Source organism: Lutra lutra, chromosome 2, assembly GCF_902655055.1.
Source record: "Lutra lutra chromosome 2, mLutLut1.2, whole genome shotgun sequence".
NCBI lineage: Eukaryota > Metazoa > Chordata > Mammalia > Carnivora > Mustelidae > Lutra > Lutra lutra.
Window position 1 is genome coordinate 34,289,047 of NC_062279.1, and position 27,789 is coordinate 34,316,835.

A 27,789-nucleotide genomic window follows, 5' to 3' on the forward strand; every position below is an offset into this window, starting at 1 on the left:
CAGGCTCCCTGCTCAATAGGAAGCCTGCTTCTCCCTCTTCCACTCCCCCTGCTAGTGTTCCCTCTCTCACTGTGTCTCTCTCTGTCAAATAAATAAAATCTAAAAAAAAATAATAATAATAAGTACACTTTACTTTCTTAAAGCATATTTTTCAAAATTTACTCAGAAAGGCAAACAACAGTAAAAATGGGATGTCTCTCCATCCCAACTGTGGCCATTTACTTAGAACCAGATATATTATAGATCATGAAAATCAGTCCACCTGAAACTACCAAGCTCCAGCAATTATTTCAGTGACCCAAACTCCAAAATTGAAAAAAAAAAAATTTGAATGGTAATGGCTCAGGTTAAAACTGGTGAAAATCAATTTCACCCAACGCCCACAGAGATACTAGATATAGGACAAATTAAAATGTTGTATTATGGGACGCCTGGGTGGCTCAGTTGGTTGGACGACTGCCTTCGGCTCAGGTCATGATCCTGGAGTCCCGGGATCGAGTCCGGCATCGGGCTCCCAGCTCTATGGGGAGTCTGCTTCTCCCTCTGACCTTCTCACTCATGCTCTCTCTCACTGTCTCTCTCTCAAATAAATAAATAAAATCTTTAAAAAAAATGTTGTATTACATTAAACAACAAAATGGGTTTTGAAGAAAACACTAAGAGACTGTGTATATTAAAACTGGGGTATTTATGGACCAAAGTCTCCTGAATTTGTCAATAGTTTTGCTTTTACCTTTGAGACTAAACAACAAGTCCCACGACTCACAGGTCCAGGCCCAGAGATCCACAAATGAGTTAATAAAAACCATAATTCAGGATGATCCAGGTCGGAAATTTATTTCATGTTCTTGATATTGTAAGATCTGTTTTTTCATGGTTGTGGGAGAAAAAAGATCAATGGCAAAGAGAGCAAGAATCAAAGACATAGGCTTTGCTCTGCTCATTGTCCTATCGACATGACAGAGTCAGGTTTGCTTTCACGCTCTGATTTACAGTGGCCTGGTTGCCAGAAAAACAAAAACAAAACAAAACAAAGCAAACAACAACAACAACAACAAGGGGAAAGCAAAACAACAAAAGCCTAAGCAGGCAATTCCAAGGAAGGCTTTGAGAAGCAGCTCTAGTTTATTTTTCCCCCTTCTGTAGTCCAAGTCGCACCCGCACTAGCACCGAGATAGCAGTAGAGCTGTGTGCGCGCCTCTTACTATAAGCCAACATATTCTTAGCTTTGATTCCCTGGGCTTTGAAGTCTTTTACTGCACAAGTACATACATCAAGTTGAATTTCTACAGGGCAAACATCAGTTGGTTTTTTTGTTTTGTTTTGTTTTAAAGATTTTATTTATTTATTTGAGAGAGAGACAGAGTGAGAGAGCATGAGAAGGGAGGTCAGAGGGAGAAGCGGACTCCGCATGGAGCTGGCAGCCTGATGTGGGACTTGATCCCAGGACTCTGGGATCATGACCTGAGCCGAAGGCAGTTGCTTAACCAACTGAGCCACACAGGCGCCCCTCCCCCACTTCAGTTGTTTTTTACTCAGGACTTTTTTTTCTTGTCTGTTGTCTTCTTGTGTCTTTCTTATATATGTTTCTTCAGCATTTATGTCACCATCCATCCCATTTTCCTTTTTTAGAGCTGTCATCCCTAGCCAGCCATTGTTAGTCAGGAGATAACTAAGTTCTGTGAGGCATCTCCCACTGGAGACCTGGTCTCCAAATGAGCAGGTTTGAGTTGCAGGTTGAATGCATTTTTGATAAGTCCTGAACATAATGTACTATCAACCAGGGATGGAGGAAGCCAGTGGCATTTGGACTGAGCTGCCCAAGGAACATATTTTTCAGCCATATTGGATTTTGCAAAGTCTGCATTGGACTTGGCCCCTCAAGTATACTACTTATTTATTCCTTTAATTTCCAGGTCTTTGTGGATTTAAGAGAGCCTGAATCTACAGGAGCAAATTACAATGAAGACTTCTAAAGTTCTGCTTAAAACCCAAGATGCAAAGAAAATCTAAATGGATATCAATTCCGAACTTAGTGAAAAATGGTTTATTTCTAACATGTTGTACAACTGTGCTCAAAATCCAAACAGTAAGTGAAGGATAAAAATGAAGTAACACATGTCAATGTATGTATTTGCCAGCTTTTGCTGAGGGAGCAGCAAACTCGAGATCTCAGCGGTTAATGATACAAACATCTATTGCTTACTCACAGGTCTGAGTGTGGCTCTGCCGGGCTCAGCTGGGCTTGCTCCAGGCTGCTATTCGGCTTCAAGTCTGTTCTGCTACCCATATTCAGGGAACGTCTGGAAAGGAGCACTCAGGGAGTAACCACTCTCTGGGGTGTGGTGTTCTGGTGATAGAGGATAGAAGTTGAAGAGATGAGCAGAAACACAGATTTCATCTTAAATGCTGCACTTGGAGCAGGCATAATGTCACTCCTACCCATATTTCCTTGTTCTAAGCAAGTCATATGACCAAATCCATTGTCAATAGGGCATGGTAAATATGGTATAATAAATTAAAAAAAAAATTGGTCCTTGTTCCTGGTTCTTCCTATAGAGTTCTTCAAACTGTCAGAATTTACTGTCTTTTGTATACGAATGAGAGGATTCATGAGGCGGGGAGTACTAGGTAGTTTCAAGATGGGTCATGGTCACATGAAAAACCAACAGTGAGAATACAGGGTAGAACATTCAGCCCTATTCTCCCGAGGGAAGAGGGACTGGTGATTGAGTTCAATCACAAATGTCCAATAAAGTAGTCATTTGTGCCTATATGATGAAACCTCCACAAAAATTCTTATGATGGCATTTATAAAGCTTCTGTGTTGATGATTACATTGATGTGCTATGAGGCACCAAGTTCTGTGTCTCCCCACTCCCACCTTGACCTAGATGGTCTGTTCCTGAATTTTATCATTATAATAAACCAGTAACATAACTGAAGCACTTTTCTGAGGTCTATGAGTCATTCTAGCATATTATTAAAACTTCGGATGGGAAGTGTTTGAACCCCTGAAATGGTAGTTAGCAGCCAGGAGTGTGGGTAGCCTGGGGACCCATTTGCTTCTGACATCTGAAATGGAGAGAGTTTTGAGGGACTGAATTCTGCAAGGTCAGCAATAATTATGGGTAGTTACTGTCAGAATTGAATTGAATTGTTGGACACCCAGTCAGTGTTGAAGAATTAGAGACCTGAAATGACATATTTGGTGTCAGAAAACACTGCACAGAAAGGTATTCTAATCATAGAGAAACAAGGCTTAAGGAATAAAAAAATACTTTTGAGACAATAATATAGTCTACCACAAGGTACTCTGGAATAGATTTAAATGCATTACAAATACTCACCACTATTGAGGATCCTCAAATCCCAGTTTCCCAGTCTACTCCCTATCCAAATCTAGCAAAAAATCTCATCTCCATATTTCATAAAAACATCAATATCACTCAGCATTAGCCAGACGAGATCACATTCTTTCCCAGTAAATGTTTCATATAACTTAAAATGATAAAAAAGAAGAGTTATGGGGACATAGTCTGGGTCCCCAGGTAGGCTTCAAGCACTTGAAGGAAGATATTCCATTACTATATTCCCTGTGCTGACTTACACAAAATTTGACACATAGACGTGCCAGATACCTTTTGCTCATTGCTAACCTATAGTTCTAAGTGGCAGAACTTTTATGTGTATAATTATAAAGGCATCTACTTAAAGAGTGTTTAAAAGAAACCTCCAAAGAATGTCATATATTTGTTTTCTCAAGCTCTATACACATTTCTGGCTTGTCTCTAACTTAAGGTACAGAGTGAAAAAAAAAAAAAGACAAAGAAATATAAAACAAATCCAGCATAGTCCTGGGTGCTTACTTTTCCCTAACAACTTTGATCCTCATGACAGCTCTGGAAAGGGAATATTACCACCCTCATGTTCACCCCCACTTGTCCAGATAAGGGAAATAAGACTCAGAGACAAATGTGACACAATTAGCATGTAATATAATGAAAACCTGAACTTAGTTCTATACAAGAAAAGCTTTTCTTTCTACTCAATATTTTTCTACAGCAAAAGTTCCAGGCTCAACCTTGTCTGAAGGAAACACCGACTAAGAAATGCTGTCATCTATATTATGAAATCTGTCAAATGTTACCTGAATTTGGAGAAGAAAGAGGGTAAAACAAGAATATATTAACCTGGATAAGGGAGGCTGGTGTAAAAGGCCTCTAACGTAAGTTATTGTTTATAACCAGGGTTTGTTTTCTTATTTTCCAGAGCCCTCTATGTACCTTATACTCCACACAATGAACAACCCCCTAAAAGTTATCAAAAGACCCGAGCAATCAGTTCACCAAATAAGCACATGGAAACATACCCAATATCACTAATCATTAGGAAAATGCAAATTAAAACCACAGTGAGATACCACAACATATCCAACAAAATGGCTAAACTAAAACAAAAACAAAAACAGACAGACAATAATAAATATTAACAATGATGTAGGGTGATTAGAACTCTCATAGACAGATACAGAGTAAAATTCTATAACAAACTGTACACCTACTTCATAAAACAGTTTGGAGGTGTTCTAAAATGGTAAATAAACCATATGACCCAACAATTTGACTTCTAGATATTTACCTAAGAAAAATAGAAATAAATGTGTATGAAAATACTTATACACAAATGTTCATACCAGCCTGATTTGTTACAACCCAAAACTGGAAACAACACAAATATCCATCAACAGACACACGCATAAGTCAGGTGTTAACGGAGCACTACCCAGTGATAAAAATGATCTGCAAATACTCACAACAACATGAATGAATTTCATATTTGTGCTGCATAAAATAAGCCAGACCATCCCAAAAAGCTATATGATTCATGTGAAACTATAGAATTCATATGAAATTCTAGAAAATGCAAACTGATTTATAGAGACAGAAAAGCAGATCAGTGGTTGGACAGGGATGGGAAGTAGGAGACATAGGACAGAGGAACTACAAAGAACATGAGAAAACTTTTAGAAGTGATCAATTTTTTAAAATTTTTGATTGGGATGATGCATTCATGAATGTTTACTTATGTCATAACAAATTAAGTTATACCCTTGAAGTATGTACAATTTACTGTATGTCACTTACATCACAAGAAAACTTTGTTAAAAACTACAGTATAGGGGCACCTGGGTGTCTCAGTCAGTTGAGCATCTCATCTAACTCTTGATTTTGGTTCAGGTCATGATCTCAGGGTTGCGGGATCAAGCCCAGAACTGGGCTCTGCGCTTAGTGTGGAGTTTGCTTGTCCCTCTTCCTCTGCTGGTTCCCTGCTCATCCTCTCTCTCTCTCTTAAATAAATAAGTAAATAAGTAAATAAACAAAAAATAAAATATTCTTAAGTGCATCGTATAGGTACATTGTGAAGAACACATGATCTTGGACATGAATGTGTCCGACAGTGTGTCAGACAGCATCTGACACATTGCAAGCACTCAATACATATTAAGATCTTACTATTATTGTTATTAAGAGGGATGCTACAGAATCACTGCTGGCATTAAGTATAATCTGAAAAGATCTTTTTTTTTTTTATGTTCAGTTAGCCAGAATATAGTACATCATAAGTTTCTGTTGCAGTATTCAATGATTCATTAGTTGCGTATTACACCCAGTGGTCATCACAACATGTGCCGTCCTTAATACCCATCACCCAATCACCCCATCTCCCCATGCCCTCCCTTCTGTAACCCTCAGTTTGTTTCCTGGAGTCTGGACTCTATCATGGTTTGTCTCCCTCTCTGATTTCTTCCCATTCAGTTTTCTCTCCCTTCCCCTATGGTCCTCCACTCTATTTCTTAAGTTCCATATATGAGTGAAACTGTATGATAATTGTCTTTCTCTGCGTGACTTATTTCACTTAGTATAATCCTCTCCAGTTCCATCCATGTTGATGCAAATGATGGGTATCCATCCTTTCTGATGTCTGAGTAATAGTCCATTGTATATATGAACCACATCTTCTTTATTCATTCATCTATCAATGGACATCTTGGTTCCTTTCACAGTTTGGCTATTGTGGACATTGCTGCTATGAACATTGGGGGTGCATGTGCCCCTTCTTTCTTGGGGGTAAATACCTAGTAGTGTAATCGCTGGGTTGTAGGGTAGCTCTATTTTTAACTTTTTGAGGAACCTCCATACTGTTTTCCAGAGTGGCTGTACCAGTTTGCACTCCCACCAGTAGTGTGGGAGGGCTTCCCTTTCTCCACAACCTCACAAACACTTGTTTCCTGTCTTGTTAATTTTGGCCATCTTAACTTGTATATGGTGGTATCTCATTGTGGTTTTGTTTTGTAGCAATTGCCTTTGTATGTCACTGCTGAACTACAACAGAGTTGACAAAAAACCAGGGCAAAGCTGTAAGGCTAACTCTAACCAAAGGACATTTTCTCATGTCCACATTTCACAATATGAGAAGTATATTAAAAAAATAGAATGTATTCTTTGAGAGTTCAAATTGTTTCTCCTAAGAAAGGCTTTTGATAATCTTTAATGAGACACAATAATTTAGCATTACTGAGCTCAGGAGTTTAAGTTCTCTGCCAACCATCTTCTAACTACCCTGAATGCTGAATAGAATTCAAAAGCTTGAGAATGTTCCACTGTTTCTTAGGGAACCAGAAGTAAAGCTAGCCCCATTCTAAGATTAATCAGAATCCACATGTTTTGGGGAGCACCTGGGTGGCATATTCGGTTAAGCCTCTGACTCTTGGTTTTGGCTCAAGTTGTGATCTCAGTGTCATGAGATCGAGTGCTTGTTGGCTGGTGCTCAGAGTGGAGTCTGCTTAAGATTCTCTCTCCCTCCCCTCTACCCCTCCCACACCTGCTTGTTCTCTCTCTTAAAAAAAAAAAAAATCCACATGCTTTGGCAGTTATGCCAATTTCCCAGGTATTAAAAAAATATATTTTATTTTCATTTCTTTACTCACACACCATGGTGTTCTATTATCACTGCTAGGTAGTTAGTTCACCTTCATGATGTACAGATTCCTTGTTGAGACCCCAAAATCCTATAAAAAGTAGCCTTGGAAATGTAACAATATACAAGTTTCTCTTTAGGTTGGAGTCACAGCAAGAAAAGACATGTATTATGAGCACTGTGGACTCGCCAGGAAAGTCAGCGGCAAAGTGGTTGTAAGCTGTGTCTTGGATGGGAATGTACAAGTGACTGCATTTGAGAGTTAAGTCCTCACTGAATGATGAGAGAAAGGAAGAAAGAAAGAAAGAAAGAAAGAAAGAAAGAAAGAAAGAAAGAAAGAAAGAAAGAGAAAAGGAAAGAAGTAAAACTCTATAAAGATTAGACTTGAAGAAAGTTGGTACCATCAACATTTCTAAGCTTCTTAAGTACACTAAATGACAAGATTGTTTGCTCTCAACTTTGTCCTGGCTACCTTACCCATACTCTTTCCACTTTCTTGATCAATAGGAAGGAACAGCAGGGAATAAAAGGTGAAATCCATGTCATCTTTGTCCTCACCAAGAATGAATTTTACCACTTTTTGCCACCTTTTTTAAGCAATGCTCTGTGTGGAGGTTTAAAGAGAAGATTGAACTCAGGTTGGATCAAATGTGATCCTTGTCTTCATATCTACAGATAGACAAAAAGCAATTTCATGAAGGCAGGGAAACCATCTGGCTCACCATCCTATCCCTAGCACTGAGAACACATTGATCAATAGACCACACCTTACTTAAAAAAGAAACAGAGAATCTCCCCCCCAAAAAATCCTATTTTATATAATCTCAAACAGTTATTCATTCACCTCTATTTTAGAAATGAGGAAATAAGATACAGACTGTAAGTGATTTTCTAAAGAACAGAAAGCTAGTAGGCCGCAGAGCCAGTATTTTTATAAGCAAACTCATTATTGAAATATAACAAGAATACAGAAGTGCCCATGAGTCATAAGTATCCAGCTGGATAGACTTTCACAAATTGAATACTTCTATATGACTACTACCACCCATATCAAAAAAGAAAAGAAAAGAAAATTTTGCGCACCCCAGAAGCCTTGCTCATGTCCCATCTCATTAAGTACTTTTCCACAAATTAACTACTATTCTAAGAACTAATATTGTACATTGGTTTTGCTTGCTTTTGAACTCCATCTAAAGGAATGATACAGTGTGTTTCTTTTTTGTGACTGGCTTAGTTCCCTCAACATCATGTTTATGAAATTCATATGGGTTGTCTGTGTAATAGCTTGTCCACTCTGCCAGTTGTATAATATTATAAATATAACACCACTCATCTATCTGTTTTACTGTGGATAGACATTTAGGTTTTTTGCAGTTTGAAGGTATTACAAATCGATCGTGCTACTATGAATAATCATGAACATGTGTGTTATCTACCGGGTATATACCTAGGTATGAAGATACACATACATTCAGTTTTAGCAGACATTGTCAAACAGGTTCCTAAAATGATTGCTGTACTTTATACTCCCACCAGCAATATATGAGGGTTCCAGTTATTACACATTCTTGACAACATTTGAAAATTTCATTTTAGCAATTATGGAAAGTGTACTATGGTTCTTCATTGTAGTTTTAATTTGCACTCCATGATGGCTAACGAAATTGAACACCTTTAGATTTATTTATTTACCATATGGATTACCCTTTTGTGAACTGCCTCTTCAAGAATGATGTCCATTTTTTCCTCTATTAATTTTTTTCTTATTGTTTTGCCTGGGATTTTTATATACTCTGGATATTTATTTTTTGATGGAATTTTGTATTACAAATATCTCCTCTTACTCTGTGGCTTGTCTTTTTGTTTTCAGATATATATTTGAAAAATAAAAGTTCTTACTTTTAATGTTTCCTTTTATAAATCAATTCTTTTATAATAAGTACACTTTGTTTTATTTAAGAAAACTTTGCCTACCTGAAAATCATGAAATCACTCTCCTACATTTTCTTCAAAAGGATCAATCATTTTATCTTTCACATTCAGATGTACCATTCATCTAAAATTGATTTTTGTGTAGAGTGTTTAGTAGGGGTTAAGATGCATTTTGTCCATATGAAAATCCAATGAACCTTATACCACTTAACTGGGGAAAAAAACACTTTTCTCCCATTTCTATGCAGTGGCAATTTTTTAATAAATCTAGTGACTACATATAGGTCTTTAATTTATTTCAACATCCTGCTGTCTTTCCTCACACTAATAACACACTATTTTAATTATGAAGCTTCATGCTAAGTTTTAATATTTGTTGTAGAAAGTCCTTGACATTTTTTTTAATCTTTTAAAGTTTGTCTTGTCTCTTCTTGGGCCTTAGACTTTTTAAAATGAATTTTAGAAACAAATTATCAGTTTCCAAAACGCAAAACCAAATAAAACAAAAATCCTTCTGGTATTTTGATTGAGACAGCTTTGAATTAAAACAATTTGTGGAAGAATTGACATCTTGAAGTATTGGGTGTTCTATTTTATGGAGATAATAATTCTTTCCTTTAGTTTTGGTCATTTAAAATTTATCTCAGCAAGAGGAATTCAGTATAGAAATCCTAACCATATTTTATTAGGTATATTCCTAAATAGTTGATATTATTTATTCTACTATAAATACTAATTTTAAATAAATTTCAAAGAAAATTTATTTTAGATGATATATAGAAATATAAATGATTTTTGTATGTTAACCTTGAATCCAGTAGCCTCATTAAATTATTATTTCTTTTAGTTTTCTGTAGATTTCTTTGTTTATCCTATTCACACCTTAAGGCCTAGTATGGATAATAATTTAATGAATTTTACCAAATCCTTACAATTTCATCTCCTTTTCTGGTCTTTGTGCACTGTCTGAGATTTTATTAAATATTGAATAGAAGGAGAAATAGCATAAATCCTATCTCATTCACACTTTCAGCTGTTAGTAAGACACTGTTATGTATATTATTTGTTTACATTATTTTTTAATAAATACTGATCTTAACAGATGAAAAATATTTACTTCTATCACTAATTTGTGATAGTTTTTATTATGAATGGCAATTAGATTTTATCAAATACTTCTTTTTGTGTCTTTCTAAATCAGTACATTATTTTTTTCTTTTGTTCTATTTTTGTAGTGAATTCCATTGACTGACTTTTTGATGTCAAATCAAACATGCAATCACAAAATAAATCCAATTAGGTTGTGTTATAAAAAGAACATTCTTGGAGTGCCTAGGTGGTTAGGTCAGTTAAATGTCTGTCTTTGGCTCAGATCATGATCTCTGGGTCCTGGGATCAAGCTCCTTGTCAGTTTCCCTGCTCAGAGGGGAGTCTGCTTCTCCCACTTCCCATTCACCTCCCTCCTTCCCTTCCCATGCTCTCTGTCTCTCTCTCTCTCAAATAAAATTTTTAAATAAAATAAATAAGTAATTTAAAAAAAACATTCTTATATAAAGTCAGATACAGTTGGCTAATATTTTATTTAAGATGTTGCATCTATGTTCATGATTTGCTGATCTCTCTCTCTCTCTCTATATATATATATATATATATTTTTTTTTTTTTTCTGTATTGCCCTTGGTACAATGTTTTTGTACCAAAATTTTGGTAACAAAATTATGCAAGTCTCATATGGATGTTTTCTTTTTATTCTATTCTCTGAAAGAATCAGTGTAAGTTTGGTGTTTTTTAATCTTTTTGTCCACTTCATTTAAATTTTTTAATTTGTCAGCATTATGTTCTTAAAAATATATATTTTTGATTAAGTTTCTAATTTTAATTCCAGTATAGTTAACATACAGTATTTCATTATTTTTTAGTATCTGTAGGTTCTGTAATGATATCCCTCTTTCTACTCCTGATATTGGTGATATACTTTTTCTTTCTTCTTGATCTGCCTTGCTAAGACTTTAGCAATCCTATGACTATTTGTAAAGAACCAACATTTTATTTATCAATTTTTTTCTTTTGTATATTTCTTTTCTAGTTCATTAATTTCTACTTACTTTGATTATTTCATTTTTCTACTTTCTTTGTATTTATTACATTGCCCCTTCCTAACATTTTGATTTTGAGTCTTGGTTAATTGATTTTTAGTCTTTCTTTTAAAAGATATATATCCCATGAATTGCACTCTATCAACAGCTTTCATTCCTCTAGTCTTGGTATGTTATATTTTCCTTGTCATCCACACAGCAGAACTTAAATCCAGAATTTTTTATTCTATTCTAGAATTATTTCAAAAAGTATAAAGTATATTATTTATTTCTTTGTTATCTATAAATAAGTGGTATTCAGACTTTTATGTGAAAATACTCAGACACAAAAGTAAATAAAATTGTCATTTTTAGTCCACATATTTTGTACCAGTAAGTGGTCAAGCTTTTTCTTTTTTTTATTTAGGTTTTTATATTTAATATTCCCAGCAACTTTGGAAGGCATTCATTGCTATCTCTTCTGTATTACAAATGAAGAAACAGACACAGAGAGATGAAGGGATTATATCTATTGCACTTGTGTGTAGTAGAACTAGAATTTGAAAATAAACAAGATAAACTTCTCTAGCTCTGAAGTCTGTTTTCTTTCTCTTTCATTCTCTCCTACTCCATGCTACTTCTACCCATATACCATGCACTGGGAGAACAGAACTGAAGAATCATAGTTAGAATGAGCAAAGCATCTTTGACCCTTACATTTTGCAGGTAAGACAACTACAGATTTCATGTCCTGCCCTTCTAACCTGCTTCACAGTCTACCTGCCAGGAGTAGGGAGCAGTGCCACATTGTCAACAGTGCTTGCATAACCACTCTGTTCACCTGGTTGCAAACCTTAAGAAGCTATTTTGTCAGCCCTATTATAAAAGAGTACAGAATATGGACATTAGTCTCCAATAGTTCCTTAACAATATTTTAATTAGTTCTACAAAAGTTTTCTTGACTCTCATTGCTAGTCACTAAGGGGAGTTAATATGGAGAGTAGAGGATGAGAGTTCCCAAGCCATCAGCAAGAGCATTTCCAGGAAGTGCCAAAAACTGTTATCTGGGTTTAAACTTGACTTCAGGGAACAGAGTTCAGGTACATGGATTCTATTAGGCTTGACTGATAAAACTTCACTTGCTAGTGTTTTCCATCTCTTGGCCTCTGGCACTTTCAGTAGGTTACTCCCCTGTCTGCTGGGGAATTCTGTTAAGGGTACCCACAGCTTTCATATGGGGTCCCTGTAGGCTGTCACAGGAAAGAGGAGATTGTAGCTGCGTGATTTAACCTCTCTTCCCTCTCCATACTCCTTGCCAGAGAGAATCTCTGTCACATAAGCCTTAGGCAGAGATGAGACCAGTGAAAGAAACTATAAACTGTAAAACTCTATTCTGAGAAAACACATCATCCGATGAATGCCTTGTAGCTTTTGCTGAGAGACAATAAATGTTACTGCTCTACAGTAAGGAGAAATGAGAAATCCTATTCCCAAGGGAGAGAAAATACATCTCCACATATGACAAGTAGTTAACATTATGGATAGCATCTGCCTGTACTCTTATCATGATGTAAATTTGTTTTCTATTCACTGGTTTGAATAGTAACAAAATAATATTGAAATGTGAATGAAGCACCAGATACAAATTTTATTACAACGTCCATGGTAATCTGATTGGGGTGGGGGGAAGATTTAGGAGTGAAAAAAAGCAGAGAACAGTTAGTCAAGTCTAGTATTTATTACCTATATTGGAAAGCCAATCTGTTTATTAATAATAAGCCAAATGCTTCTTGGAATGAATAATTTTTAAAGCTCTCCTAACGTCATATAATCGAGGTTTATATAAAGTTTCAGAAGTGATTTGTACTAACTTGTTGACAAGATTGTTTATCATTCCTTTTGGATGAATCATAAAATGAAATTTTGGCCACAGGCTCATAAAACTATCTTGTGATTTCCCACCCCCCCAAAAGTAGACATACTAGTTGTGAGGTTCCGGATAAATCTACTTCAGATTTATCCTTTATATTAAGCTGCTCAGAGACAGGACTCATATTTCTTATAAACTTAGGATAGCACATAAGTTTAGGTGTATTTGCAGGTATGCATTGACAATAATGACCTGGGGACTTTTAAGACATATGGGATGATAACCGAACTCCTACTTAAATTAACTATTATTCAAGTGGACATAGAAGATTTTATTAATTATCTTTTTATTCTTTATATACATGGTTTCCTCAGGGTTAGAGCCGATCACTGTTATCATAAGGCTAACTGCTTTTTAGGAATGGAGATTTGTTTAAATTCTAAATTAGATGCTTACGAATCCTTACTTGAGAAGAAAAGCATCAGAGAGATGTGGCAGAAGCCTTAGAAGTGAGGTTATTGGTGAGAGAACATAAACATTCTTGACATTTCTTCTAGGGAGGCATCAGAAGTCATATGCTCTAAGGAACTATAGTAAGACCCATGTATATGGTGAAGGATAAAATCAAATGTGGCATATTTATTCAATTATCATGTGGCCAATAACAAAAATAAAAATTTCAAGTAATATTCTTTCTAATATATTAAGTTTAAAAATAGGTACTGGGAGGGATACTAAAAAAGGTAACAAAGTGAGAAAATACTATATGGTAGAAAAGTCAATCGTTTTGCTGGAACATATACTTTCAAGTCTTGGTGTTGAAAAGATCTGTAGTGAGGAAATGGGAGTGATGGTGGCAGCATTCTGTGGGAGACATAGGGAGGGATAACACTGTAAGTCAGGTATGGGAAAGAAGAGTTGAAAGAGAGCAAACCACAAGCAAGCCAGCAAACGAGAGAAGGTCTGACATTCTGCATTATTACATTGTCTTACCACCATCATCTTCTACCCCAATCTTCAATGAAAGACCACAAAATTATCATATGGTTTCACTTACTTGTGGAGCATAAGGAATAACAAAGAGGACATTGGGAGAAGGAGAGAAGAAATGAGTTGGGGGAAATCAGAGGGGGAGACGAACCATGAACCATGAGAGACCGCGGACTTTGAGGAACAAACTGAGGGTTTGGGAGGCAAGGTGGGGGGGGCGGTGAGTGAGCCTGGTGGGGGGTATTAAGGACAGCAAGTATTGCATGGAGCACTGGGTGTGGCGTATAAACAATGAATCTTGGAACAGTAAAAAAAAAAAAAAAAAAAAAAGAGACCACAAAATTTAGGGCACCTGGGTAGCTCAGTTGATTGAGCAACTGAGTCTTGGTTTCCTCTCAAGTCGTGATCTTAGGGTCAGGAGATTGAGCCCTGAGTTAGGGGAGTCTGTTTCTCCCACTCTCTCTCTTTTTACCCCTGCCCTCACTGTGCGCTCGCTCGCTCGCTCGCTCTCTCTCTCAAATAAGTTAATAAAAAATCTTAAAAAAATAAAAGATTACAACGTGTGAAAGTTTTTTTTTTATATATATATAAGATCAGGTAATTGCACTGGGTATCGTGCATAAATAATGAATTTTGGAACACTGAAAAATAAAATAAAATAAAATTTAAAACATCAGGTAATTCACTGATTTTGCATTCATGGAAGTGCCAAATTTCACAAATTCTAAAGGCAAAAATGTTAGAGCTCAGAAGCAGACAGAGACAGACAGAGAGCAAGAGAGGGAAATAGAGGGACATAGAAAGCTGCAAAAAGCACAGAAAATAGTGAGTGGTCTCTAAAGGATGATCAGCTCTGCCTTGGGAATTTGGGCCCAGTGTCACGGATCTGAGTGGTGGCAGGATGGGGTACAGCTCACAACAAAATTGTACAATTGTGTGTATGATTATGTAAATATGTACATATATGTGAATATATACATACACGCATGTGTGACTATATATATATGAGGGGATTTACATATATACATAAAGAAATTAAATATATATGTGAAGGAATTATATCAAATATTGATAATGGCTATCTCCCTGGAGATGATGCTATATGAGATTTTTATTTCTATCTTCACCTACATTTTTTATTTTCCCAATTTTCTACAGTGAATATTATTTTAATATGTATATTAACTATAATTTCCCTAACAAAGTCTAGGGTTACTGGGCATCTCTAGCCAACCTCTGCAAAGGTAAGAACTTGAGCATACTTCAGTTACCTTTAAATCAAATGACACTTCCACTTGTATCTTTTTAGCGGTTTAGAGATTACACTGGTAATTTCTAATAAAGTAGTAATTCTTATTAGTTAATTTATGATTCAATTCTATTAATGCCTCTGCTACTGTTACCTCTTGCATCCTGATTTTTTCCTCAGCGTTCACTTTTCTTCGTGCTTAAGTTTTATTTTTAAAATATCTTTCAGTGAAAGTTTACGAATGGTTGACTTTTTTAAATCTTTGTCTATCTGCAAATATCTTCATTTTGTTAATTTTAGGATAATCTGAGTATAGAAAGGTGATCTCGGAAGATGGAGAACAATTTCAAGTGGCAGTGTCCACAAATATCACTTATTCCAATCTCTTTAATTTAAAACAGTAGGACTGAGACCCAGAGAGGCTGTAGGTTGCTTCTCTAACATTTAGATCCCAAGCATGTGGGAAAGATGGGCAGAGTGATTTCATTCACTTACCACATGGTAAAGTCTGGGATAAGGCTTTAAGATAAGCTGTTTTTCCCCTCAAGCATGCTATCCAAAGGCCAAGTGAACTAGTCTGCATTATGGAAGGCAGAAACGAAGAAATAAAATTGTTTCTAACCTATACCATGACACAAACCACAAGGCTGAAGGAGCGAGGTCAGTCAATATGTGTGTTATTGCATTTAGTCTTGGCTGGAACACTATCACAGACAAGGCTTAATTCTGGTTTCTGCTCGTTGTAACTGCAAAAGTCTGCCAGGTCCCTTTTGTTGAATTCTTATTGGTAACAGTCTTCCCCTCTTCTGGAAAGTGTCAGTATTCTGTGTATGAACAAGGCTATCCACATCTATAAATTGATTCTGGGAGCCAAGTGAAAACCCTCTTGAAGCGAAAAAGTCAAATTAACTTAACACAGACACATTGAGAGCATAGAGTAACTGGGAAGGAAAACACACACACACACACACACACACACACACACACACGCACGCGAAGAACTTGCTAAACTCTGTGAGTTCCATAATCCACTTCATAAGGAAAAAGCCACTGAGAGTAATACCAAAACTTCCCAAAACACGTGTAACTTAATAAATTCCTTCTCCTTCGACTCCAGTAAATAAATGTAATACTAAAATATTACTAATGCTTTCTGGTTTGCATATACTTTACATAGCTTAATTCTCTATAAGATTATGGGCATTACTTACTGTAATGGCTCCCATGGTCTCCACTCACATCTCCTTGGCAGGAGTCATTACTCAACCCAGCAGCTGCCAGAGGGAGTGTTACTTCTGACTCCTCCCACCTGTGTTCCTCTAAAGGTATTGCCCTTGGTCTAAGGGAACTGTCACACCTAAGATTTCTGCCTCCTTACAGAATGAGGCTGTGGCTTCCTCCAGAGAGCAATCTGGTAAATGTTTTCTTTTCCCCTCTCTCTCAGAAAAGAGATTCCCAAGCAGTTTTTGCTCACCTGGCGATGACAACAGAATGCATTTAGAGTCACACCTGTAATCTCTTCCACCCTCCAAATGTCCTCGGACTATCTGGCCTTTTAACAGAATATTACATTGGTCCATCCTATTGATAAAACACTATTTCTCAAAATGAGCAAAAAATGGCATTGACATTGGAGACTTTGGTAAGTGTGTGCTTCAGAGGAAGGAAGACAGTCTCTACGAACACTCTGAATCCCAACCATATTACTAATGTTATTAGGGTTTTGTGGTCGTGTGTGCTGAGATATAAAAAAAAGTAAGAGACATTGAATCTGGCGCTTCCCATCACCAAGAAAGAGACACTTTTTGTCTCTTGGAGTACAGAAGTTTTTAATTTTACTAAAGCCCAATTTGTCAATTTTATTATTTTTTTCATGCATAGATTATGCCTTGGGGGGTTTGTTAAAAAACTCATCACCATATCCAGGGTCATCTAGATCTTCTCCAACATTTTCTTTAAGAAGTTGTATAGGTTTTCATTTTAAATTTAGGTCTACAATCCATTTTGAATTAATTTTGAGATACTTGTAAGTGTCTGTGTCTAGGTTCTTTTTTTGACAATGGTTCCATAATCATTGTTGAAAAGGCTATTCTTTCTCCATGGAATTGCCACTGTTCCTTTTTCAACCATCACTTGAGTATATTTTATAGTCCTACTTCTAGGCTCTGAATTCTGTTCCATTGTTCAGTGTATCGATTCTTGGCCAATACTGTGGCATCTTAATTATGGTAGCTTGCCAATTGTCTTGAAACTGAGTGAGTGAGTGAGTGAGAGTGAGTGAGTGTCCAACTTTGTTGCAGTATTATTCTGGGTATTCTTGGTCTTTTGCTTTCCATATAATCTTCAGAGTCAGTTTGTTGCTATCTACAAAATAATTTGCTGAGGTTTTGATTGAAATTGGGTTGAACATATGGATCAAGTTGGGAAGAACTGATAACAACATTGAGTCTTCTAGTTCATGAACATGGAATATCTCTGCATTGATTTAAGTCTTTTTGAGTTCTCTCACCAGAGTTTGTAGTTTCTCACATTTAAATTCTGTATATGTTTTGTGAGGTTTATCTTGCTTCAACTTGGGGGGATCATAATAAATTGTATATTTTTAATTTTAAATCCAAGGTGTTTATTGCTGGTGTATAGAAAAGCAATTGATTTTTAAATATTGATCTTGTATCCTGTAAACTTGTTATCTTCAGTTATTTGTTTCAGGAAGGTTTTGGATTTTGGGGGTTTTTTTGTTTGTTTTTGTTTTTGTCAGTTCTTTGGGATTTTCTACATACATGGGATTTTCATGTCATCTGTGGACATTTTATTTCTTCTTTTCCAATCTCTGTAACTCTTATTTTTTTGTTTTATTACATTAAATAGGACTCCAGTAGGAATTAGAAAAAGAGTTATGGGAGGAAACATCTTTGTCTTATTCCTAGTCTTGGAAGGAAAGCTACAAGTTTCTCAGCATTAAGGATGATGTTAGCTACAGGGATTTTGTAGAGATTCTTTATCAAGTTAAAATTTCCCTCTATTCCTAGTGCTGAGCATTTTTAACACATATCAGTGTTGAATTTTGCCAAATGCTTTTTCAACATCTATTGATATATCAAGTGTTTTTTCTTCTTTTCTGTTGTTGATGTGATGGATTATAGTACCTGATGGTCGAATGTTGGACCAACCTGGAATAACTGGGGGAAATGTGGTGTATAATTCTTTTTATACATTATCAGATATCTACTGCTAACATTTTGTTGAGCATTTTTGCATCTATGCTCATGAGAAATATTGGCCTGTAATTTTCTTTTAATGTCTGCCTGGTTTTGGTACCAGGCAAATGCTGGCCTTACAGAATGACTTAGAAAATATTCCCTCTGTTTCTATCCTCTGAAAGAGATTGTAAAGAATTGCTCTAATTTCTTTCCTAAATATTTGGTAGGATTTACTAGTAAACTCATCTGGACCTGCTGCTTTCTGCTTTGGAAGGTTATTAATTATTGATTCAATTTTTTAAAAACTTAATAGGTATAGGCCTATTCAGACTGTTTCTTGTGTGAGAAGTTGACAGATTGTATCTGTCAAAAATTGATACTTTTCAACTAAGTTTTCATATTTGTGGGCATTGAGTTATCTACAGTATTCCTTTATTACATTTTTAATGCCCATGAAATCTGTTGTGATGTCTACTTTTTCATTTCTGACAGTAGTAATTTCTGTCCTCCCTCTTTTTTTTTTTTTTTTCCCTTTTTAAAGTAGGCTCCATGCCCAATGTGGGGCTTGAACTCACAACCCTAAAACAAAGAGTCCCAAGCTCTATTAATTGAGCCAGCCAGGCATCCCATCCTCTCTTTTTCACTTAGCCTGGCCACAGACATGTCAATTTCATAGATCTTTTCCGAAGGATCAGCTTTTGGTTTTGTTGACTTTTTCGTATTGATTTCCTATTTTCAGTTTCATTGATTTTTGCTTTAATTTTCATTATTTCTTTTCTTCTGTTTAGTTTGGATTCATATTGCCTTTTTTTTGGTAATTTCCTCAGGTGGGAATTTGTGTTATTGATCTTAGGTTTCATTCTTTTCTGATATATGCATTCAATGACACAAATTTCCTTCTAATAACTGCTTTTGCTGTATACCACTAATTTTGAAAAACTGTGCTCCATTTTCTTTAATTCAAACTGTTTTGGAATTTCTCTTTAAATTTCTTCTTTGACTCATGTGCTGTTCAGAAGTGTGTGGTTCAATTGCTTCATATTTGGGGGATTTACCACTTACTTTTAAATGGAGTCTTTATATTTAAAATAGGTTTCTTGCAAACAATATATAGTTGGGTCTTTTTCCCCCCCATTCTGAAAATCTCTATCCTTTAATTGGGATATTTAGACAATTCACATATGAATTGTTGCTATAATTATATTAATTATATTAATATCTATCATAGTTGTAACTTTTCTATTTGTTGCACTTGTTTGTTTTCTTTTCCCCTTCACTTTCCCCCTTCTTTGGTTTTAATTGAGCATTTTATGTGATTCTTAGCATATTTTATTTTCTCTTTTATTTTTATTTTTTTATTTTATTTTTATTTATTTTCTCTTAGCATATCAGTTATAGTTCTTTTTAAAAATCTTTATTGCTTTCTCTTGCATTTGCTATATATATTTACAAATAAACTATGTTCACTTTCAAAAACACTGCACATGGTCAAGTACCCTAAAACAAAGTATTCCCAGTTCTTCCCTCTCATCAGTTATTATACTGCTGATTATTTCACTATCCATATGCTATAATCACCAAATACATGTTAACTATTATTATTTTAGACAAAGTTGTCTTTTAGAGCAATTAAAATAGGAAAAATGAAAGGTCTGTTTTACCTTCACTTAATCCTTCTCTGATGCTCCCACTTTCTTTTTTTTTTTTTCTTTTTTTTTTTTTTATAATTTTTTTATTTTTTTTTCAGCATAACAGTATTCATTATTTTTGCACCACACCCAGTGCTCCATGCAATCCGTGCCCTCTACAATACCCACCACCTGGTGCCCCCAACCTCCCACCCCCCACCCCTTCAAAATTCTCAGATCGTTTTTCAGAGTCCATAGTCTCTCATGGTTCACCTCCCCTTCCAATTTCCCTCAACTCCCTTCTCCTCTCCATCTCCCCTTGTCCTCCATGCTATTTGTTATGCTCCACAAATAAGTGAAACCATATGATAATTGACTCTCTCTGCTTGACTTATTTCACTCAGCATAATCTCTTCCAGTCCCGTCCATGTTGCTACAAAACTTGGGGATTCATCCTTTCTTTCTTTTTTTTTTTTTTTTTTTTTTTTTTTTTTTTTTTTTATATGGATTTAAGTTTCTCACATATTATTTCTCTTCTACTGGATTTCTTGTAACATTTCTTGCAGGACCATTCTGCTGGTAATGAAATCCTTCAGTTCTTATTTGTCCAAAAAAGTCTTTATTTCTCCTTTGCTTTCAAGAGTAATCTTGATGAATATAAAATTCTAGATTTATGGGTTTTGCATCATTTCTAAAACATTTGCTATGATTCTTATTCTTGTTCTTCAATAGATAAGGTACTTTTCTCCGACTTCTTTTGTTATTTTTGGTTTATTTTCTCTTTGAATATCATATGCTTAGGTATAGATTTTTTCCTATTTATCCATGGTATAAGGTATGTTCTGAGCTTTTGGGATCTGTGGTTTGATAGTTGTCATTAATTCTGAAAATTCTATTATTATTGAAGATATATCTTCTGTTCCATTCTCATCTTCTTCTTGTATTCCAATAATGTGGAAGTTATACTTTTGATTTTATCCCAACTCATGAATGTGGTTTTTTTCTTTTCTTCATTTCTTTTCTCTTTGCATTTCAGCTTGGTAAGTTTCTATTGACATAACCAGACTCATTGATTCTCTCCTTGAATGTGTCTATTTACTGAGGTGCCCAGGAAAGGCATTCTTCATTTCTGTTACTGAATTTTTGATTTGCAGCATTTCCTTTTGAGTTTTCTTAGCAGTTTTTCTTTATCCACTTATATCTTACCCATTTATATTTGCATGTTGTCTATTTTTCCATTAAACCCTTAACATATTAATGATACATATTTTAAATTCCCTGTTTGATAATTTCAGAATATATGCCATATCTGAATCTGGTTCTGAGGCTTGTTTGCCTCTTCACATTGTACTTCTGCTTTTCTTTTAGCATGCCTTCTAATTTTTTGTTGAAAGCCTGACATGATATATCAGGTAATAGAAATTTAGGTAAATAGAACTTTTGTATAGTGTTTTTTGTTAATCTGGCTTCATGAGCTATGCTTAATATTTGCTGTAGTTGTCCTTTCTAGAAGCTTCAGATTCTTCTAGTGACCTTGCTTTTGATGTAGTGGTAAATTGTGAATGAGGTTAAAGAGCCAGAAATCATCACTCCCAACCTCACAATAAAAAATTAAGCAAACTTTAAACCAAGTGCTCTATAAACTTATGGTTAAGTCTCAGTCTTTTAGAGAGTCTGCATTCCTGATCTGTAACCTTCACAAATATTTCTTTCAAATATGAATTTGCATGTGTTCTTACCACCCCAGTAGAATATTTGACAATTTGATACTTAATAGTCTATGAATTGCTTTTAAAATCAATGAGAATGGAGAAACCACCTAGCACAACTCTCTCATTTCAAAGATGAGGAAACTAAAACTCAAGGAAGTTAAAAAAACTGCCCAGATCAGAAAACAGGAATTTCAGTTTTTAGTTCTATGTCCTGATATATTCAACACATACAAAGGATACTGAAAAAAAAAAAAAATCTTTGGGTGGGACTTCAAAATACTTGGAAATTACTTTGTATTTTCAAACAATTTTGGTTCCATCAAATACACATTTATTAATTGTTTACCATGTGACAAGCTATCAGGATATTAAAAGAAATGAACTATATTCCTTGCTTCCAACAAACTTATAACATAGTGGGGAAATTAAATGAACAATAGTCAACTGAGAGCTGTGGAAACACAAATAGGGAGGAATAAGTTATGCCAGAGTTGGCCATGTGAGCAGAGTAGATGCCATGGAAGAAATGGATTTGATCTGGGTCTCAAATACACTAAGGAAGTATTCATTGGATGAAGTACGAGTGACAAGGGACATGATGAGTAACGGCACAAAAATGTAAAAGAGCTTGGTACCTTAGATAAAGGTGAAGCATGTAGTGCAGATTTAGTGTGTGTGGTAGGAATGTGGGGTAATAGCAGATGACTTTCCTGGGAAAAGGTCCTCAACTATTGCTGTGTATTAGAATCCCCAGGCAACTTTCAAAAAAAATACTCATATCCAGGCTCCTCTTTCAGATCAAATTATACTTGGAAATCTGAAAGCAGTTGCAGGCATGGGCATTTGAAAAGTTCTCCAGGTGATTCTTGTGTACAAGGTTGAATACCGTTGTATTTGGATCACACTTACCTGATGCAGGATCAGATCCTGAATATTTAATGACTTAATTTCTAAGCAAACAGTCTTTGTCTTAACACAGTAACTTTAATGACTCAAGAACCTAACTTTTTCTGAAGCTATTGTAGTTGTTAAAACACTTCTTAATTCTTTGTCATAAAGTGAACATCAGAATCAGGGTAGGAGACTTTTAAAATTATTTATTTTTTTAAGGTTTATTTATTTATTTGAGAGAGAGCACATGAGGGGACAGTCAGGGAGAGAGAGAGAGAGTATCTCAAGCAGACTCCCCTCTGAGCATGGAGCCCAAGGTGGGGCTAGATCTCAAGACCTGAGATTATGACCTGCGCTGAAATCAGGAGTCAGACGCTCAACCGACTGAGTCACTCAGGAGCCCCAGGAAACTACTTAAAATTAAAGGAAAAAAAAAAAACTATTTCCCCAAATATAGCTTCCACTCAGAAATCTAATGACCCTGGTAATAAAGAAAGCCCAATGTAGGACATTCTCAACTTCCCTGGATTTACCAAATCCTCATATACAATCTCAACTGAGAAGTTCCCCAGCATTGTTTTAATTTGATCATTTCAGCTTTTGTCCATTTAAAAATATTTATTGCATATCAATTGTGTGCCAGGCACTGAGGTGAGTAAGTTCTGAGGACACAACTGTGAATAAGACAACCCCAGTGTCTGCACTCTATTCCATGTCTGCTCACACTCGGTCAGAGGATTTCATTCCTTCAGTTGACTTCAGCACTTCTAATTTTATCCTCTAATTCTCAAGGAAAACAAATAACTCATAAAATTTTGGGATTTGATTAATATATGTAATTTACATCCCCCTTCCTATTGCCCCTCTTCCACTCATCTTCTTGATGAATCTCTTAAAAATACCACTGTCGCCAGGTGTCACTCCCTGTACACAAATCTCCAATAGATCCCCATGGTTTATTATGATGAATTTGTGGTCATTTTTATTTTATTTTTATACTTTTTTGTTGTTGTTGTTGTTTTTAAAATTTTTTATTAAGACTATTTCTTTTAATTTTTTTTATTTTTTCAGCATAACAGTATTCATTATTTTTGCACCACACCCAGTGCTCCATGCAATCCGTGCCCTCTACAATACCCACCACCTGGTGCCCCCAACCTCCCACCCCCCACCCCTTCAAAATTCTCAGATCGTTTTTCAGAGTCCATAGTCTCTCATGGTTCACTTCCCCTTCCAATTTCCCTCAACTCCCTTCTCCTCGCCATCTCCCCTTGTCCTCCATGCTATTTGTTATGCTCCACAAATAAGTGAAACCATATGATAATTGACTCTCTCTGCTTGACTTATTTCACTCAGCATAATTTCTTCCAGTCCCGTCCATGTTGCTACAAAACTTGGGTATTCATCCTTTCTTTTTTCTTTTTTCTTTTTTTTTTTTTTTACAGCTTTATAAACATATATTTTTATCCCCAGGGGTACAAGTCTGCGAATCGCCAGGTTTACACACTTCACAGCACTCACCATAGCACATACCCTCCCCAATATCCGTAACCCGACCCCCCTATCCTAACCCCCTCCCCCCATCAACCCTCAGTTTGTTTTGTGAGATTGAGTCACTTATGGTTTGTCTCCCTCCCAATCCCATCTTGTTTCATTTACTCTTCTCCTACCCCCTCGACCCCCCATGTTGCATCTCCTCTCCCTCATATCAGGGAGATCATATGATAGTTGTCTTTCTCTGATTGACTTATTTCGCTAAGCATGATACCCTCTAGTTCCATCCACGTCGTCGCAAATGGCAAGATTTCATTTCTTTTGATGGCTGCATAGTATTCCATTGTGTATATATACCACATCTTCTTTATCCATTCGTCTGTAGATGGACATCTAGGTTCTTTCCATAGTTTGGCTATTGTAGACATTGCTGCCATAAACATTCGGGTGCACGTGCCCCTTCGGATCACTATGTTCGTATCTTTAGGGTAAATACCCAGCAGTGCAATTGCTGGGTCATAGGGTAGTTCTATTTTCAACATTTTGAGGAACCTCCATGCTGTTTTCCAGAGTGGTTGCACCAGCTTGCATTCCCACCAACAGTGTAGGAGGGTTCCCCTTTCTCCGCATCCTCGCCAGCATCTGTCATTTCCTGACTTGTTAATTTTAGCCATTCTGACTGGTGTGAGGTGATATCTCATGGTGGTTTTGATTTGTATTTCCCTGATGCCGAGTGATATGGAGCACTTTTTCATGTGTCTGTTGGCCATCTGGATGTCTTCTTTGCAGAAATGTCTGTTCATGTCCTCTGCCCATTTCTTGATTGGATTATTTGTTCTTTGGGTGTTGAGTTTGCTAAGTTCTTTATAGATTTTGGACACTAGCCCTTTATCTGATATGTCATTTGCAAATATCTTCTCCCATTCTGTCAGTTGTCTTTTGGTTTTGTTCACTGTTTCCTTTGCTGTGCAAAAGCTTTTGATCTTGATAAAATCCCAAAAGTTCATTTTTGCCCTTGCTTCCCTTGCCTTTGGTGATGTTCCTAGGAAGATGTTGCTGCGGCTGAGGTCGAAGAGGTTGCTGCCTGTGTTCTCCTCGAGGATTTTGATGGATTCCTTTCTCACATTGAGATCCTTCATCCATTTTGAGTCTATTTTCGTGTGGGGTGTAAGGAAATGATCCAATTTCATTTTTCTGCATGTGGCTGTCCAATTTTCCCAACACCATTTATTGAAGAGGCTGTCTTTTTTCCATTGGACATTCTTTCCTGCTTTGTCGAAGATGAGTTGACCATAGAGTTGAGGGTCTATTTCTGCACTCTCTATTCTGTTCCATTGATCTATGTGTCTGTTTTTGTGCCAGTAACACACTGTCTTGATGATGATAGCTTTGTAATAGAGCTTGAAGTCCGGAATTGTGATGCCACCAACTTTGGCTTTCTTTTTCAATATTCCTTTGGCTATTCGAGGTCTTTTCTGGTTCCATATAACTTTTAGGATTATTTGTTCGATTTCTTTGAAAAAATGTATGGTACTTTGATAGGAATTGCATTAAATGTGTAGATTGCTTTAGGTAGCATAGACATTTTCACAATATTTATTCTTCCAATCCAGGAGCATGGAACATTTTTCCATTTCTTTGTGTCTTCCTCAATTTCTTTCATGAGTACTTTATAGTTTTCTGTGTATAGATTCTTAGTCTCTTTGATTAGGTTTATTCCTAGGTATCTTATAGTTTTGGGTGCAATTGTAAATGGGATGGACTCCTTAATTTCTCTTTCTTCTGTCTTGTTGTTGGTGTAGAGAAATGCAACTGATTTCTGTGCATTGATTTTTAATTTTTTTTTTTTATTTTTTTTTCAGCATAACAGTATTCATTATTTTTGCACCACACCCAGTGCTCCATGCAATCCGTGCCCTCTACAATACCCACCACCTGGTGCCCCCAACCTCCCACCCCCCACCCCTTCAAAATTCTCAGATCGTTTTTCAGAGTCCATAGTCTCTCATGGTTCACCTCCCCTTCCAATTTCCCTCAACTCCCTTCTCCTCTCCATCTCCCCTTGTCCTCCATGCTATTTGTTATGCTCCACAAATAAGTGAAACCCTATGATAATTGACTCTCTCTGCTTGACTCATTTCACTCAGCATAATCTCTTCCAGTCCCGTCCATGTTGCTACAAAACTTGGGGATTCATCCTTTCTTTCGTTCTTTCTTTCTTTTTTTTTTTACAGCTTTATAAACATATATTTTTATCCCCAGGGGTACAGGTCTGTGAATCGCCAGGTTTACACACTTCACAACACTCACCATAGCACATACCCTCCCCGATATCCATAACCCCACCCCCTCTCCCAACCCCCTCCCCCCATCAACCCTCAGTTTGTTTTGTGAGATTAAGAGTCACTTATGGTTTGTCTCCCTCCCAATCCCATCTTGTTTCATTTACTCTTCTCCTACCCCCTCGACCCCCCATGTTGCATCTCCTCTCCCTCATATCAGGGAGATCATATGATAGTTGTCTTTCTCCGATTGACTTATTTCGCTAAGCATGATACCCTCTAGTTCCATCCACGTCGTCGCAAATGGCAAGATTTCATTTCTTTTGATGGCTGCATAGTATTCCATTGTGTATATATACCACATCTTCTTTATCCATTCGTCTGTAGATGGACATCTAGGTTCTTTCCATAGTTTGGCTATTGTAGACATTGCTGCCATAAACATTCGGGTGCACGTGCCCCTTCGGATCACTATGTTCGTATCTTTAGGGTAAATACCCAGCAGTGCAATTGCTGGGTCATAGGGTAGTTCTATTTTCAACATTTTGAGGAACCTCCATGCTGTTTTCCAGAGTGGTTGCACCAGCTTGCATTCCCACCAACAGTGTAGGAGGGTTCCCCTTTCTCCGCATCCTCGCCAGCATCTGTCATTTCCTGACTTGTTAATTTTAGCCATTCTGACTGGTGTGAGGTGATATCTCATGGTGGTTTTGATTTGTATTTCCCTGATGCCGAGTGATATGGAGCACTTTTTCATGTGTCTGTTGGCCATCTGGATGTCTTCTTTGCAGAAATGTCTGTTCATGTCCTCTGCCCATTTCTTGATTGGATTATTTGTTCTTTGGGTGTTGAGTTTGCTAAGTTCTTTATAGATTTTGGACACTAGCCCTTTATCTGATATGTCATTTGCAAATATCTTCTCCCATTCTGTCAGTTGTCTTTTGGTTTTGTTCACTGTTTCCTTTGCTGTGCAAAAGCTTTTGATCTTGATAAAATCCCAAAAGTTCATTTTTGCCCTTGCTTCCCTTGCCTTTGGTGATGTTCCTAGGAAGATGTTGCTGCGGCTGAGGTCGAAGAGGTTGCTGCCTGTGTTCTCCTCGAGGATTTTGATGGATTCCTTTCTCACATTGAGATCCTTCATCCATTTTGAGTCTATTTTCGTGTGGGGTGTAAGGAAATGATCCAATTTCATTTTTCTGCATGTGGCTGTCCAATTTTCCCAACACCATTTATTGAAGAGGCTGTCTTTGTTCCATTGGACATTCTTTCCTGCTTTGTCGAAGATGAGTTGACCATAGACTTGAGGGTCCATTTCTGGGCTCTCTATTCTGTTCCATTGATCTATGTGTTTGTTTTTGGGCCAGTACCATGCTGTCTTGATGATGACAGCTTTGTAATAGAGCTTGAAGTCCGGAATTGTGATGCCACCAACTTTGGCTTTCTTTTTCAATATTCCTTTGGCTATTCGAGGTCTTTTCTGGTTCC